Below are 15,690 nucleotides of genomic sequence, written 5' to 3'. Positions count from 1 at the left end.
AGCAGGAGGGGAAAAATCTTATCTGACCTCTGGGGAATAGCTTCAATGGTGTCAGGAGCATTCCAAGCACGCTGCACGATAAGCTGGACAAGTTCATCGGCAGGTGGAGTAACCCAGGAGGTAGGGGGCCGGGTGTGAAAGGCCTGCAGGATCACAGGTTCCTCAGAGGTCAGATTAGAGGACTGCCAGTTACCTCTCTGTTTCAGGATTTTGAGGATATCACCAAAGGAAACCTCAGAGGGTGACTGAGGGGATCCTTCCCCCTCATCAAATCTGTGTCTTCAGTGAGGGACTCCTCTGTAGAGTCCATGTGCTTCCTCTTACACAAACTTTTCCGGTGGACTTCCTCAGTGGGAGAAGCTGGGGAAGACAGCGGAAAAGGGGTTTCCTGTGGGAATATGTCCTGAGTCCCTTGCACCCGGTGTCCACTCGGTGCGACTTGTGAAGTCAGTGTACCAGAGGAGGGTGGAGGGATAATCAGTCCAGTATCACCAGCAGCAGCGAAAGCCTTCTCCATGAGTTGGAAGGCTAGTCCACCTGAAGAGGAGTGAATGTCTAGGACAGGGGTCACCCCTACCCTAAGTGGCTCAGCCTGCCAATCCGGAGTCCCTGGATGGCTGTGGAGCAGCAAACTATGCGTGTCACAACTGACATCCTGGGTCATAGCAAAAATTTCCTGCCATGAAGGCAATTGCGGTTCCTTAGTGAGATCCATAAAGTGAACCACAGAAGGGGAAGACTGTGCTATATCCATGGACTTCAAAGGCAATAAAGGAGGAGAATAAGAAAGGGTCTTTGGAGATGGGTGATCACCTCCCAAGGAAGGATAGTTCCTGGGGGGTGGGATACCTCTGGCCAAGAGCACCTGATCCACAAGACGCAATGCATCATGTTCAGAAAGGCTTCTAGTGGACCTCATGGAGACTGAGGGAGAAACAGGCCTGTCCACAGAAGAGGCAAATTTGTGCCCATCTCATTTGTCTGCACCGAGAACAACGGTGCTGAGAGAGACTGGACAATGGGTGTCTGCACCAAAGAAGTCATCGGTGCCGAGGTCATGGTCTGCACCAACACAGGGATAGGTGCCAAAGTGGTTGTCGGTGCCGAAACTGGAACCGACAAAACTGGCATCAACAATAAAGATGTCAGTTCTGAGTAAGTTGTCGGAGCCGACGTGGTCAAGGTCTGCGCCGACTGAGCAGTCGGTGCCAATACAGTGGTAATAGTCTGAACCGAGGAGCCCCTAGGTGCTGATATAGTGAAGGCTGCTGGAGAAGACGGAGCTAAGATCACTAATGGAGCCGAAGGCCTCAGTGCCAAAGGTCTAGGCACCGAAAGCACTGGGGCTGACTGAGTGAGCTCCAGAGCTGAAACTTTAGCCTTTTTAGGTTTTGGTTGGCGGGAGTCCCCAGCCAGGGACGAAGGTAAAGATTTAGCCTTGGTAGGAACATCCAAGATATTCTTATGGGCTCTAGGAGGGGTTGAGACCTCCGACCCAGAAATAGCCTCTGAAAAGGGAGATTTAAGAAGTCCCTTCAGCAACAGCTTGTTTTTCCTTTCCAACAAAGTCCTATTTGAAAAGTTTTCACAGAAAGTACAGGGCGGGTCAAAAGATAAGTGGGATGCCCCCAAACAATAAACACACAAAGAGTGTGCATCAGAAGTAGGTAGTTTGTGTCAACAATCAGAACACCATTTAAACCCCGGACGACCTTTCTTATCTGCCATGATAGCAAATTAGATAGCAGAAAAGGGTACCAGCAATGGTACAAAAGAATACCAGAAGGTATGAGAAAAAGGGAAGGATTACTAACAATGGTAAGGGGAGAATACCTTGTGGTAAAAAGGTAAAGAAAAGAGAAGAAAGACCTGAAGAAAATATGGTCACTAGATGCGATAGGGTAAGAGACAATGAAATAGAAACTTTTCTGACAAAAAAGTAATATAAATGACTAATAAACAACAAACTGTACTTAGCTCAAGAGAAGCAGCTTGACACAACTGAATGGCAACATGGCAAACAAAATCTGAGGTAACAGGGAGAGGGGGATTGTGGGTAAGAGTTTAGCTTGAGAGTTTGAAGCTGATGTGAGCTTGTAAAATGGCTGGCTTGGTTCCGAGGTTGTAACCGATACCCATGCATAAGGAATGAATGAGGATTAGCAATATCAGATGGGGTAGCTTCCCACCTCAGTGCCCTCGCACATTATACATATTGTTTTAATGCTGCCAGTGACAGCGTGACTCATGCTATTCTTTTCTTACACTGTAGCTCACAGTCCCATAATATCCATATTAAAAATAGAAACACTACATCTGAACAGAGGCATACAGTCAGCATATTCATTTAAACTATAACTCACCAAATACATCTCAGAGAAACAGCAAAACAGAATCTAAACCACCCCACAACAAGTTACACAACTCCTAAACTACAAACATCATTGTTCTATGGCAAAATGCACCATATACATGGTATCACTGTTTCTTTTTTCTATAGAGCACTTACTGCTCCCTCTGCTCACCTGAACTTTGCACAGAAAGTATAAATAAAGAGAAATCAGACACAATTGCGACTCGTTGGTGGCCGCAACTATAATGTGATCACATCATTATGCTGCAGGGTCACAAGGGTCACGTTACAACAAACTGTAATTTAAAGGGACCATTCATAATTTTGTTCCACCTTGTAACTTTAAAGTTTAAAATAAAATAAGTGTGCGTGTTGTGCACACTGAGTGTGACAACACCTTCAGTTTTCCTCTTCTCCACTTTGACTGGTTGCCTGCATTGAGTCACCACTGTATTGTGCCATTAATTATTATTATTTAACTTTACCTTCCCCAGAATAGTGACTGAATGCTTACAGCCACTGTTTTGCGGCACGGACAGTGAATAAAACCACTTCAGAATTTGTGTGGGAAAGGAAAGTTAGTCTGGTCTCATGAGCTTACCAATCAAGTGCACCTAATGGGGAACATTCTTTTTTAGTCTTGCAAATTCTGTGTGCTACGCTGTCCCATGCTGAAAGGTTTAGGTGCACACTGTGTTAAAAAAATAAAAATAAATATCCTCAGAAGATAATACTGAATGGCAATGTATCATATTAATCCATCAATGTAACTATTTTGGTTATGTTGAAATGTAGTAACCCCAAAAGATGTAGCCATGCTATGAACTTTCTAGTTGCTGCCATTCCCATTGTTCCAATTTGAGAGGTAGTGTTCCACCATTAAGTGATAAAAGTTTGAGAGCTAATGCATCAATAAAGTATGTGGGTGGACAATATAACTATGGTTTTGTGAATGATGAATGTATATAATTACACATTCTAGTGGAGAGAATACTGAGTAATGTTCCGAGCGAACCTTAAGAGTAAAAAGAGATAGAAAATATAGTTGTAATCACTGGCATATCTATAACTACAGTTCAGCAAAAATAACATATTGGGTCTTCTAAGCAATAACTACCACTGAGTCTCCTCGTAAACCAGTTAATCAAAATAATTTCATTTTCTCCTGATAGCCCTTTCTTCTAATCAACTAGGTGAGCCCTTGCACGTTAATGATGCTGCAGGATATGCTGCAATACACAATGATGTCAGCATGTGCATGAAAGTAAAAAAATTGTGATTTAAAGGGGCCACTCGGGAAATCGTGGTACCCTATTATTTGAACCCCAAAAATGGTAAATACCAAGGAATTCGGTACAGTTGGGAGATATGCTCCTGACCCTGCGAACTGTGTTAATGTGTGAGTCCCTGAGAGAGTGTGGCTGTGTCGACATTGACACCTGTTCATGTGGACAGGCACGTGTACTACACCTATCTTATCCCACCTGTATCACTGTTGCAGATATACCTTTGGGCAGCTCCCCAACATGTAAGCTCTGTGGTGCATACAATAACTGCATAGACATGTGATAGCAATACATTGTCAGGCAGTGGTTTGAAATCCTATACTGGTAAGTGTGTAACACAAACATGTTTAGGTTTTACTCTCCCACCACATCCCTGTATTACTTTGTCGCTGTCTATTCTCTCTCACTCCCTCTCTAGTGGATGTGAAGTACACCTGCTTTGCTTAGGCAGCAGCTTGTGTTTTGTAAGTAATGCTCATGATCAGCTGATGGCCCCTGCATGAATTGCAGTCCCCCACTAGCTGACTGCATGTGGAACAGCTGTGGTAACATTCCCATAGCCAATTGCATGCATGGAAACACACTCCTATACCTAGGAACATCATGTGGGTGTTGGGCCTTTTCATTCACTGTGAGCAGGGCCTCATGTCGGTGTTTGGCAAACAGCATCACAGATGGTATTGGGATATACCTCTAACAACATACACTGTTGAAACAGGCCAACAAACAGGAGGGGGATGTGCCAGACATGACTGCAGAATGTAAGTGTTGCTCTGCATTTGGAGTAATGTTGGTTTAACAGGGTTTGTGTGGATATGGGTGGTCTACATGATTTAATACCTGTCATGACAGTGTTATGTGTTTGAGGAATCTCCCACCTGTAGGGTTATCTGCAGACTGGGTGGTGTTTGGAGTATTATGTTTGTTGTGTTACTCACAGATCACCTATCTTAGAACTGAAGAAGCATAGTCTGAGGATTGCAGTCAGTACATGGTGACAGCCATGACAGTTACTGACTTCATATCCCTCAGAGGACATATATGCCTTATATACATAGCTAGCAAACAATGTATATAATCTGTAATCAGTATTATCATTGTATACTTGTTTTACATTGTTAGGTATGTTTGTGTATTAGTAAATGTTTTTATTCTTGTAACTTGCATATATTTTGTAACTCTGGAGCTTTTCTCCCCAGGTCTCCACTGAAAAAGGGCCTTGGCCCAGATGGGCCAACTCGGTCAACAAATGTCAAATAAATAAATAAATTAATAAATATGTCACAACAAACCCTGTTACAACAGTAAATGTATGAGGGTATCACACCAACATGCCAATATTGGCCCAGTGTTTGTGGCTCCAGCAACAAGTCTGTCAACCTTTGTACATATGTCATGCAGTAAGATGTGCATATGTTCTGTACATCATTATTTATTGACATCATTCCTGATAACAAGCCAGTCAGATATCAGACTGCTAGACATGTTATATATAGTAGGGGTTATTTCTGAGGACATAACCTGGGCATTCTGTGGTTGTGTGTACAGTAGTGGGGTCCACATACTTATGGTGATTGTCAACAGTATGTGTATTGTGAATACGTACCTTGGCCTATGTACAGACTGTGGTAGATGTCATTGTTCTTGGTCCTGTGCTATCTGATGTTACATGCTGCTCCAGTGTATGGTACCCTATTGGCTCACATGTTTGTAGGGCCAAACACACACGTGTCCCATACCACAGACAGGCATTGGACCACACTGTGTCATGACCCATTATATTTAGGGTTAGTGTGTGAGTGGCACATATGAGGATGGTGTTGATCAGACAGCCCATACAGTGTAATATTAAGCTTGTGTACCACATGTGGCTGTGGCTTTGTTCACATTGGATGTGGGTATGCACTTTCACACAGGTGTATGTTACTCTGTGCTGTGACATGCGTGTAGAACCTGCTATATTTGCAGGTACATGTGTATTCCCCTATATGAAATGTAGGCCAGTGTTGTGGCAGTCTACTGTAGTTTACACAGTGCTTTGTTACATGCCTAGTAGCTTAGTGTAATTACCCAGTGTGATGTTATGTCCAGATATTTGCAAGACGTATTGCTGCCAGGCCACCATAACTGTTGTGTATTTCTGACAAAGCAGTGGGATTCTGTACAGATATATGTCACTAACTACTGGGTAGTATATGGCCATGTGAACTCTGCACAACCAGTTATTATGTATCAGGACAGACAGGTGTGTGTGAATGCATAAACTGCGTGGGCATACGTAGTCCAGTATTTACATGATATACCCATGTACATGGCTGTGAACATCCACATTGTCAGGCTTGGCCCACATGTCTCACATGAAGGGGATCTGTGTATAGCTCTGGACTGAACAGTAAGTGCCAGACTGTCCACATATATTGGTCATATCTCTGATATAGTCCACAGGACCAATACTGTGCTATCAGTGGTACTGTACTATGATGTTCTTAGGATGTCTGTCAGTAACCAGTGGCATACATGTCAATAGCAGATGTGACCTCCCACACACAACATGTCTGTTAAGACAACGCATGTTACAGTAGCAACAGTCTACATATATACCTGCAACACATACATGACATCCACTTGCACTAACAGGTTGAGACTATTGCTGCTGAGGTAGGACTCCACTTGATGCTCTGGACATATGGTAAACATATATGTATATATATATATATATATATATATATATATATATATATATATATATATATATATATATATATATATCCATATATCTATATAGATATATAGACATATACATATCTACATATATATATATATATATATATATATATATATATATATATATATATATGGATATATGCAAACACACACACATATATATATATATATATATATATATATGTACATATGCACATATACAGATATATAGATATATATGCACATATAGTTATAGATATCTACATATTTATTTATTTATATTTGTTGACCAGGTGCGTCCGACTGGACGTAGGTCCATTTTCAGTGGAGGCCCGGGGAGAAAAGCTCCACAGTTAAAATAAACAGACAGTAGTTACATTGGATTACATAGCGATTAACAATTTAACATAGCAATCACTTACAACATATTTACAGATGAAGAACATAGTACATCAGTAAACAACTAGAATTTTTATCTGTGAAGTACATAACAGACATTAACAAATGTTACATATGTTACATATATATCAACATAAATAGATACATCTGTATAGATATATATGCACATATAGTTATAGATATCTACATATATATCAACATAAATAGGTATAGTTGGAAATATCTGATGTGTATGTATATATATATATATATATATATATATATATATATATATATATACAGAGAGATCTATAAATGGCCATATATATGATGCACTATACAGATGTGTGTGTATATATAGTTATATATTTATATATATATATATATATATATATATATATATATATATATATATATATACATATATATATATGAATATATATATATGTGTATGCATATGTATATATCCATATCCTTGTCATATGTAAACATTACTGTTGTGTATACCTTCCCAAATGTATCACACAGTATGTATCTGATATGTGTATATTTAGATAAAACAACACATGTGATGTAACAGTAATATCACTAACATGTACTATACAATTGTAGATGTCACAGCGATTGTTCAATACTATTCAATATGTCTACTGAAAGATGTATTGGAAATACAACTCTCTTCACAGCTGTCATGGGATAGTGGTTAACTGTTGTGACTATAGTGTGCAGGGTCCTTGGTTCAATACCTGCAAGGACTGCCTATTTTGTTGCTGGGTAGACCAAGGTCTGTTGGATACAGAGTGGTTAAGGCAGTTTTGAGCAGCTTTAAGTGCGTTTGCGTGGGTTTGTGTGAAGCTGAGCAGTGCTAACATATGGATAAACGTATGGACGCTTACATCATATAGGCTTTGCTTACCCGTGTGCAAATGTGCTTAGCTGTTATATTGCAGCAATGCTGACACCTGCTAAGCATGGCTCAGCCCTTGTAACCTGTGCTCACATTCCAGTCTGATAACATAGCAGGGTAATGACATCTGTATTAGGTGTATGTAATGCTATGTACATACCATCAGTCTATGTGCTGTCAGTACAGTAGCAAAGGGTGTGAGTGTCATGTCTGGGACATGAGTGTATATAAGACCTGTAAAACACTCTTATCCACTTAGTACCAATCTATGAACCTATGAACCTATATGAATGTGTTACATACAAGAGTAGTATCCCAGGTTATGTGCTGTCACACTGGCATGTAGTGTATCATGCTGTTACTGCTGTTGACAGCGCTTTCCCAAGCAAGAGTAGATTGCTAATTGTATTGGCAACAAGCACCCCTGCATACATAGATGGACTCTGAGTCCTCACTGTCATGTTCCTGGTGTGTGAGCTGTGTCAAAGTATATATCCCTTACTGGATAATGATCTGACATGTGGAAATTAACTGTGGACTACTGTCTGTATAGCACATGTCAGTAAGGGCTGCCAACATGTAGTAATGGCATACATATTGGTGTCAGAAATCTATCTGTCAACACATTCATCCTACTGCATAGCTATTTGTCAAGCTGATGTCTGTCAGTCCCTCTACAGATGTGCAGATGTCAGGTATCCAGCTTGGATATGTACAGGCAAACTATGCTTGACTGACACTGACATGTCTGTTCAGCTATATTATAACTGGCACATATAGGACACAACACCCTGTACGCACCACATGCCATGGGTACCTCCACTACAATACTACAGTCAACAGAACATGCTTGGGTACAAGTCTCCAACACAGACACTAACCGTGTTTTGTAATACATGTTGCATACATGCCAACTGGATCACCTCACCGGCCATTTGCAGGAGGCACCCAAAGGATTTGCTGATGAACGTCACTCTCACCCTGAGGGTCACCACAGTGGTATCTGTAGATAGATTGCCTGTTGGCACATGGTAGGTGACATGATACCACTGTACACACATCCCCTACATTTCCCATCTCTCCATGGACAATAACCAGGTACACACATATGACCACCTGCAGTGATCCACTACAGTACTGATAAATGTGTAGGCATGCATTACTGAAGATATCAGTGTTTATGTGTTAGTACACCTGTAGTTGGGAATATCATGAGGCCTTTCACACCCACCGCAACACCCATTGCCATAGTTAGATGTGGCTGCTGCTGTACTGGACATTACATGTACCCTGTTATGCTCCTCTCCCTAAAGGCTACCTGAGCCTTGCAGTACCAGCACAACACTGTTGTACAAATGGGTTGATATGCATGGGATATCCACTGAGTTCTGGCAAGTGTATGTATGTGTGCATGTGTGCATATCTGTAGGGTACAGCATTCCGAGGCCACATACTACTATTACAATATGCATTGCCACACAGTATTACAGATAGTGCTGTTGCTGCCCATAGGACAGGCATGACAATGCATCACCCTACAATGCCTGTGGCATGTGCATTAGATCCATATCCCTGTAGTACCACTGTTGGGATGGACAATGGGTTGTATCACAGTCCTGTTCAATGTGTTATTGTGTGTATGTCACAGCATCATCATGGGCTCCGGTGTGTACAATATCCACAGTGGGGTGTGGATGCTGTGTATACTGTCATTACAACATGGTAGCCCCAGTGCATGTCCCATGTACCACTGTATGGTGACCACTGCCACCATCAACCTTACAGGTAACTGATAACACAATCCAGCCCAGTTATGCATCTGCTGTGTGTAGCCTGCCTATCATGTAAGCATTAAACATTACTGTTGACAACATGTTACACAGCAGTACGTTGGTACACTGTAGTACAGTCACCTTGTACATTAGAAACATATTAGCCTGTCCCTGCATCAATGTTATGGATAACAGGGATGTGGCACAGGTATCATCATATGCACAGGGTGTGTTGTTGGTTTGCCAGAGACCTAGGGTTGGCCATACATTTGACACCATGTGTATGGGTGAGGGGTGTAATTTGCTGATATGGGTGTGGTGATGTGGTGTGTGGTAGGTATGGGGTTGCCCTAGGTGTGTTTGTATAGTGTGTGAATATACATGCACACAGTTCTGCCATGTGGCTGCCCTATACAGGTATTTCTTGGACACCTGCAGACAATACCTGGCAGAGTGTGCAGTTCACCACCTCCAGCCATGTACACGTGGATTGTGCCTGCCAGGGGTTCCATGGGCACATCCAGGTACAGGCTTTGATGTGCTACTCTCCCCTGATGATGACATATGTCTGCTGGAACCAGGTCTCTCCTGAAACTGGCCAGGCCACGTGTACATGGCCTGCTGTTGTGTGGTGTGGACAGTGCCCCCTGCAGTGTTGGGGCTGGAACTGCCACTACAGGAGCGGCTTGGTGTCATTGCGCATCCATGTCAACTGACAGATGTTGGTGTTGCTGGCCTACGTCCACGCGGCCATCGTCCCACTCCCACCACATGTTCTAGCAAGGACAATCCACAGTCAATGAGGCCCACCATCTCACCCAACCATCTATCCTTGAACTCAGTATAATCACAGAGGGCACCTGCAAGTTCATGGTTGTTGTCACTTACAGATGATAAAGCAGCCCTCTGCAGCCTCAGACTGTCTCGTGTACAGTTTCATACATGCCTGCGCCCGCATGACAGTCTGAAACATGCGTCTGGTGGTACCAGTTGTGGCACTTCTGCCAGGGTCATGATTACCAGTGGCCCTCCCACAAGCACCCAGGTATATCTGCCTATGTGGTGCCCTGCTGGACATCTGGCTATGCCTGCTGTGTCCAGACACAGCAGGCATAGCATAGATACCATACTCTCCTGTGCACTGCCACCAACCACCAACTATCCCTCTGCTATTGCCACTGGTGATGGGGTATCTATAGGCACTGTGACTGTGTGCGGGGTTGGGGTGGATAAAAGGGGGATGTCAAACAATAGCGCAGTTTCAGCCTCTGACAACCCCGCCTGCCCCTCAACAGACCTATCATCATTTTCGGTGTCTGTATGGACACCGACATTAGATTGCATTAGAGTGCATGCAGGAGGGACCCTGACCCACTTCGCTACCTGTGAGGGGAAAACAAGAAACACACTTTAAGACCTGTATGGCATTGCATAACAGTACACACACACACACACACACACACACATACACACACACACACGCACACACACACTGAAATTCCACCATAATACCTACCTGTCCCTGAGTTTACAGACAGTCCCAAGTTTCCTAGACAAGTGATCACAACATTGACCTGTTACGCCATTACGTGTTTGACTTGATTGGAGTAGGTTTTACAAGAACTCACTGCTGTCATCTAGTGTTCACCCTGGGTATGTCCGTACATCGTGAGCATGGCCCCCATATGTTAGGAGCTACTACGTTCACTCAATAATGACATGCACTGTAGTGTCATTCATAACTATTGCTCAGTAGATACAAGATCTGCTGCATAATCAACTTATTATGTGGACAACAGTAATATATGGATACACTCTCTGGTGTTGTCTAGTAATTCCCCAATGCATTTGTAGTGCTGCATATGTGGGTAGTCATTCACCTTTCTGTTGACTGCAACTGTAACAATATGCTTGGTGTCTAGTTTCCCTCCCAATGCATGTTCCATACTACAGACCTTATTATACTATCAGCTGTCCTAAGATTATATATCAGACAAGTAATCCTGGTGTTTCATGTGTCAGTTAATGTCCATGTACTGCATGATTCCAAAGGGAAGTACTGATGTGTGAACAACCCAACAACCACACATGTGCATACATGGACACACACACAAATACACATATGCACACACACATCTGACATGCATCAACCCCTCTCCACTCCACCAGATTGCACTTACAGACAAAATAACCCCCTCACACACAAACCTACAGGTGAGGTTGCACAAAGATAATACAAACAAACCTCCCATAACTCATCTGTCAACATGCATAACATATAGTACTCAACAGCATGCAGTGCAGCTATAGTCAATCCATGCTAGCAACAGTATACATGTGTCTGATGCATGGGCTGTGTTTCTAGGTGATTCCCCTTCACCTGGAAAACACTGCACCCATGTACACAGTATTGCTGTGCACCTGTTCTGCACCCTGCCATGTACTGTGTACCATACCTCATAGGTGTACACACCATTGCTGAATGTGTATTACTGTGTCAGTTATGTCTGCTCTAATGCTCACAGCCCCTATGTGTTTGTCCAACACATTCCTGGGATGGTATGTGGACAGATGTCATTTGTTAATGCCTGATGTCTGATTTACAGATCTTAACATCAGCGGTGCATGTATGACCAATACGATACTATTACACTGACAACCGTCAAACCTTACCATGGATAAGGGGAGTGTACACACCCTTATTGATATGACTCCCTCTTCCTTGATATGCCATGGTACCACATCACTGCATATATCACTATCAGAAAGGAGAACAATTGTGTTGTAAGTAATTTATTTAGAAAGCCAACTTATAGTAATAGCTTATTGCATTACAACAGCAGTCATTCTTTGCATGTAAAAATAATTTGGTTAAAGGGCGATTTATCAGATTAGCCTGCATGGTTACGAAAGACAAAGATTTTTTGGATCAATGTCATGTACTTTTGGATATGTTTTCATCTCGAGACTATCCCTTAGAACTTTTGGATAATTTCTTTAATGAAATAAGTATTAAAAGGGAACAATGTTTGATCGTACCAATTTTAAATTATGGTAATACTATTATTTCAGTAAATAGTAACCATGAACAAACAATATCAACAGGTAACAAAGACTACATTTGTTCTTTTGTTACTAGGTTTAGTGTAGACCATCAATTTTTATCTTACATCTTAAATAAGAGCTGGCATATTTTCCAGGGTTTTGATGGAATTATGGAAAAATTAGGATCCAAACCTAGTATTGTTTTTAGAAAATGGTATACGTTTAAACAACTGTTAGAAAAGAAAGGACAAAGTACCAAGAAAGAAAAGGCTATAGGAATGAAAAAAATGTGGGTTTTGTTCTCAATGTTCACTTATTAAACTAGTAAATAAGATCAAAATAAATAACAATTACATCAAAATAGGAGGAAAATTCACTTGTGACACTGTGGGTGTTGTTTATGCAGCTTTGTGTGAGTCTTGTTCCAGTTTTTATATTGGCAAGACCAAGAGAAAACTTAAAGAACGGATGTACAAGCATGCTGGAGACATCAAAAATAAAAACAAAAACTGTGCATTATATAGGCATATTGAGAATAATCTTTCACATTGTTTTAAAATTGTTGTTATTGAAAAAGTCCCACAGGACCCTAGAGGAGGACCTTGGGAAGACTTGCTAGATTTCAAAGAGTTATGTTGGCAGATTAGGTTGAATGCCTTATGTGTACCTAGGTTAAATGATGGTATCTCTTTAGCTAGTTTTTTTTAGTTTTAAGACACAACATTTCTTGTTTTATGTCTTTAAGAGAATTCACCTTGTGTTTTTAAAATGTATCAGTTGGGTTTTTATTGGATTATTTTATCACATGACTGTTTTGAATGAGAGTATTTAAGATTTATGTGATTACTGATTCTAGTATTCTGAAGAAGTCTTTGTTATATTCTGACAAAAATGCTAAATAAAGTTGTGTTTTTGCACACTTTGACTTCATTTTTTTGAGTACTCATAGCAAGTTTGGTGATTCGTGGCTGCCATCAGTTTTTATTTCAAGTCTTTGTTTGGGTTACTGGTTTGTACAGTACAGATGGGGATGGTGGGACTGAGGTGGGGTGAGGCGTTGGTTGTGCAGCACATGTATCTTACATAATACTGTCTGTAGGTTTCCAACGTGGTCATGGTACACCAGTACACATTGCAAAGCATGACTTTTGGGGACCTCTTCTGTTATGCATACACTACCTGTACAGAGGCCTGGGTGATGTTTCCTGTGGTACAACTGTCACATCTGATTACCCTAACCCATAGGCCACATGCTTGCAGAGTCCAAGCAATTGCTGACATGGGTACTGCACAGCCAGTACTTGCTAGATATTCCTGCAACCCTCTCAGTGTTGTGGCACGTTACTAGGCAGCCCACATTACCAGTTTGCTATATGTGACATCATCTGTCTTGGATGGCCATGCGTTTATTTCCTACATCATTCCTGTCCCATACATCCTTGCCACATAAATGACTGTCTGCACTGTTTACCATGTTATATGCAATGGTGAGGTATGGCTACATGTCCAGCTCATGGGTGCTACCTGTTGGGTATGGGGCCCATGCCATGTCATGTAAGATGTGTGCAAGCCACGGCTGCCTCTGTTACAGGTAAGTGTGCACATTTGATGGTCAAACGTCTTGAATAGCAGACCAATAGGTGCTGTGACATGCGGGATGTCTACTTGTTGAAAGGTGCATTTCCATGACAAATGCATGCAGTCAGTACCTCAACAGCTGCTTCAACTATATTTTATCTGGAGTGTGTGCACACATATGCTTCCAGTGTTTGTGAAGGTATGTATTCCCCATATTTTCTGCCTTAATGTACAATTTCATATTATGCACTCATTGCTCAAGTTGGGACCACATTGCAGGTTTTAAGGGTTGTGGACAGCAGTATTATGATATGTCATAGTGTAGATCTGTAACAGTTGCCATTGTAATACTGGTATATACACTTTTGTAGCACTGTATAAGGGTGATGTTTCACACATGTCCCTACTGTAGGTCATTTGTCCCACCATTATGTTCATCTCTGTGGACACATTTTGCAATAACAGGATATTAGTTACATTGCAGGTGTGTGACATACCCTTCAGATACACCATCATGGTCACCACTGTGATGCAATGCAGTTAACAGCAACAATATGTGAACATGTACATTATGCATTATGGGTAGGTGTGTTAGATGTGTGCATGGAATATACCATAGCCATTACATGACCAGTGTGTTGGCAAGCATGAACATAAACCATACTCACCAGCTACAGGCTGTTGCCTTGGTGGTATACCAGAGGGACTTACATAAATGCATGAGATATGTGATGTCATTAGCCACAGCTGTGACATTGGTGCAGGGTGGGTGCAGCATTACAAGTACATCAACAGTACATGTCCACAATACTACAGCTTATGCACATCTGCTTATTACTACTATGCAGCAACAGACTATATATATATATATATATATATATATATATATATATATATATATATATATATATATATATATATATATATACCATCTCACATATGCATGATCTACCTGTACAGATGTGGATGGATATGCAACAGTGGTCTACTGATGTGCCCTGTGGCCTTACCTGCAGGCTTCTCTGCCAGTGTGTGGGTAGCATCCACCTCCACTATACACTCCACCAGTTGTGTGTGTGGGTGGGCAGGTGCCATGAGGCTGGCGAGGAGCTCCTCAACATGTGTCAGGGGATGGATGGCATGACCCCCCCCCATTGCAAGGTAATCCCCCTGTTCTGTAGCAGCATGCCGATGGGCATTGCGAAGCAGATAACTGCAATGATGCCGGACCTGCTCATAACTGCGGTCATGCAGGTTGACATCACTGACCCTGTGGACTAGATCATTCTACAGGGTGGTCCACTCCTGATGCTCATGAGCTGTCCTGTCAAACAGCACCTGGTAGTGCTGTACCAGATGGTTGATAATGACCTCATTTTCGTCCGCTGAATAGACAGGTAATCTTCCATGTCACATCTTGCTTGAAAGACATAAAGATGGAAACAGGTCTGAGCAATTCATACAGCAAGGTTACCATAGTTCTTAATACACAGCTCTGTCTCCCCCCAACATATCTGCGACAACAAACTGTTCACACAACTCAGTAGGTACGGCTACAGCTTACCTACCATAGGGACATATATTGTATTGTACTACACTTTGTGCTATGTGTTTGTAGCCATGTTCCCTATGGGGACATTATCATTGCTGGCCTGTTACGGACAATGC

This window comes from Protopterus annectens, chromosome 3.part1 (assembly GCF_019279795.1).
Source record: "Protopterus annectens isolate FY-2018-M chromosome 3.part1, PAN1.0, whole genome shotgun sequence".
Lineage (NCBI taxonomy): Eukaryota > Metazoa > Chordata > Ceratodontiformes > Protopteridae > Protopterus > Protopterus annectens.
Note: the sequence above shows the minus strand (reverse complement) of the source record.